The sequence below is a fragment of the Anomaloglossus baeobatrachus genome, chromosome 2, assembly GCF_048569485.1.
Source record: "Anomaloglossus baeobatrachus isolate aAnoBae1 chromosome 2, aAnoBae1.hap1, whole genome shotgun sequence".
Lineage (NCBI taxonomy): Eukaryota > Metazoa > Chordata > Amphibia > Anura > Aromobatidae > Anomaloglossus > Anomaloglossus baeobatrachus.
In genome coordinates, this window is record NC_134354.1 from 18,220,814 (window position 1) to 18,224,474 (window position 3,661).

Genomic DNA, 3,661 nt, shown 5'->3' on the forward strand with positions numbered 1-3,661 from the left:
TGGGGTAGATGTGGTGTGGAGCAGAATGAAGCAGGCTGGTGAACAAAGAACAACTGACATCCGGCATAGCCTGCTATCAGACCAGGATTTAAATAAGCAGAGAGTTAGCAATGGAAACGCCCATTGCTCAACACACCTGGTCTATGTCCAAACCATTCCTGGCCACAAAAGGGAGCCTCCCAGCAGCCAAAGCATAACTGACATTCACAACAATAAAGGGTTAATACCAGCTTTGTTTTACCAGCTGATATTAAGCCAGAGATTCTTAATGTCAGGCCAAGTTTGACCCAGCCATTAAAAATCTCCAATAAAGGGTTAAAAAAAAGACAACACACAGAGAAAAAATACTTTATTAGAAATAAATGCACAGACACACTTAGTGACTCCATTTTTATTACCCCCTCTCAACCCTCCACAATCCTGGACTTGAGAGAGATAGAGATAGAGAGAGAGAAAAGAGATCACCTGATCGCTCTTAATAGCCGCCCGCCGGCTGATCGCTCATAAAAACCGGCCGCCGGCTGATCAGCTGGCTGCCGGCTTTTATGAGCGATCAGCTGATCAGCCGGTGGCTAGCTTTTATGAGCGATCAGCTGAGACTCTGTTCACGCCAGGCAGCTTCAGAGCATGCTCTGTAGGGCAAATTGGATCCGTTCCTGATGGATGCAACCGCATTTGAAAAGCGGGATCCGGCACCCATTCACATACATTACAGCTCCAGCCGCAAGCTGCAGGATCCATTCGGATGCAGTTTTTTGACTAAGGTCAAAAACGCAACATGTTGCGTCTTGGAACCTAAATAAAAAAAAAAAATCACCAAACAACGGATCCGGTGTGTGACGCACCCAACCGCATGCAACCGCATCTTACCGCGATTCCATTGAAAATGCATTGAAATCAGGGCAGGATCTGGTTATTTGCGGTTTGCGTTTTTTGCCATTAGGGTTACAGGTTACAGGTTAAAATAAGAAACATTATCATTTAGTATTAGCAGGCTTCTTTCTCTACTTATGAGCCATTTCTTCTCCTTCCCTTGCTGTCTTAACTCATCATTCACTGTAAAAATAAATTGTATAATTTGTCTTGGTAAAAACAAGATGGACTGACTGCCAGCTCACTGAGGAATCAGATTACAGCTGCCTATTGAAGTCTATGGAGAGAATAGAGAGAGGAACGAGAAAAGAGAAAGAAACAGATTTCATACAACACAAATCTGTGCTACAGCTTTGTATTAAGTGGTTCTCTGATGCTGATGCTGGATTCACAGATACACTGCTCAGCATTGCTGATGATGTTACAAATACAGCTGCTTTTTAAAAAAATGTTTATCTTGCAGAAGAGTTGGATTGACAGCTAGAATGCTTCTGTGTCGCCCGTGGATAAGGGGTACTCAGATCCGGGCCACGAGGTCACTTCTGTGGGTATCACGGTGGCGTGACCCGGTCTGTGATCCCAGGCTCTACAGTAAAAAGGGGGTTAGGTAAGGGAGATTGTCCGTGACGCCACCCACGGTTGTGGTGAGGTTGTGACACCACCACTGCTCTGGATGGGGATCCCGGGAGCAATGACAGGGAGCAGCGTAGTTGTTATGTCCCCTCCGTAGGTAGGGGGGTTGGTGGTCCCGGGGCCCGTGGAGGGTTTTGGAGCTGGCAGGCGGGTTACGGGGCCTGGAGAGGTGCAGGGTCGCGGGGCAGCGCTGTACTCACTTAGCCAGTAATGATGACACAGTTCTCGGTAAAACACACGGCTGGATGGACGGGTCCCACAGGCGGCTGCGGTGTTTTTCCCCTGACCCCAGGTTGTTAATGTAAGTCCTTTCCTGCACCTTTGGTACGCTCCTCCTGCGCTCCGGTTTCCAGCTGGCTCCCCGATTCAGTACCGGTGGGCCACCGCCCAGCCACGGCTACCTACGGTTCCACCAGACTGTCTTCCCAGCTCCTGCAGATGACCACTACCGTCTGCCTCACTCTCTGCACGGGGGCCTTAGGCTCCAACCTAGGCCCCTGTCTGCTTCTGTCTCCCTGCAGACCTTCTCTCTCCTCCTCTCCCTGGACTTGACTGGGCTTGTTTCCTGCCTCAGGCCAGCTAAACTCCTGGGTGGGCGTCTCCATCTCCTGACTCCGTCCACCTAGTGTGTCTGTCTGAGCCCGAGGAAGAAACCAAGTGTCACTGGGGATGTCTGCTGTGAACTGCTGGGGGTGGGGGTGTGTGTGTGTTGTTACCTGTGGCCCCTGGCTTGTCCAGGGCTGTCCAGGGCTCCACACTTCTTACTGCTAAATAATATCCTCTATTCTGCTGCTATCAAGAGTGTGTTTTATTGCACGGCCAGAGCTGGACTTAGTTACACTGCTCAGTACTGTTGGTATATGCAACAGATGAGGACTTCTTTGTCTGTGTGAAGGAGGACTTTATGCTGATCTAACAGTAAATGGCGATGTTGTGTAAAGTTTCCTTACTCACTGTATTGTAAAAAGTCTCTTGTTTTTCCTGGTTTTGGTTTCTCTTCCTGATGCACTGCTGTATGACTGTGCATATTTTTTACCTCATGCAAAGAGCTTGTTATCCCTTGTAATCTGCTCTGTGAACTTTCTTCTGCAATTGGGAAGCTAAAAGCTGTGCAACAAGTACTACTGTATATTGTCTGCTTTCCTGTTTCTTTCTAGTAAATGGTTTATTAAACTTGAGTGCTGGATTCACAGCTCCACTGCTCAGCACTGCGGATTAATGTCCTCCATGATGCTGCTCTGCAGTAAATAGTGTATCTCATCAAAGAGCTGGATTCAGATCTACATTACTTACTGCTGTATAATGTCCTCCATCCTGCTGGTTCCCAGTAATTGTTTTATATCACCCAAGAGCTGGATTCACTGCTACACTGTTTGTTATGCTGTATTAAGTCTTCTTGCTCCTTTCAATTAACTGTTTACTCTCACCTAAGAGCTGTATTCATAGCTACACAGTTTATTATCCTCCTGCTGTATAATGTTCTCCATGCTGCTGCTTTCTAGTACATTGTTTATGTCCCAGAAGAGTTGGATTGACAGCTAGAATGCTTCTTACTGCTGTACAATATCCTCCATTCTGCTGCTATCAAGAATGTGTTTTATTCCACCCTAGAGCTGGATTTACAGCTACTCTGCTCAGTACTACTGCATAATGTCTGCTATGCTGTTACTTTTTAGTATATGTATTATTAAACGCCAGTGCTGGATTCACAGCTCCACTGCTCAACACTGCTGCACAATGTTCTCCATGCTGCATCTTTCTAGTAAATAGTTTATCTCACAGAAGAGCTGGATTCCCAGCTACACTGCTTCTTACCTCTGTATAACATCTTCCATCCTGCTGCATTCAAGTATCTTTTTTATATCATGCAAGAGCTGTATTTGCTGCTACACTGCTTATTACTGCTGTATTACAGTGTGTTTTTCATCCTGCTCCTTTCATGTTTAATCTAACCTAAGAGCTGGATTCATAGCTACACAGTTTATTTTCCTCCATTCTGCTGCTATCAAGAATGTGTTTTATTCCTCCCCAGAACTGGATTTATAGCTACATTGCTCAATATTGCTGTATAATGTCTACTATGATGTTGCTTTCTATTAAGTATTTTATTAAACCCAAGTGCTGGATTCACAGCTACACTGCTCAGTACCTGTTG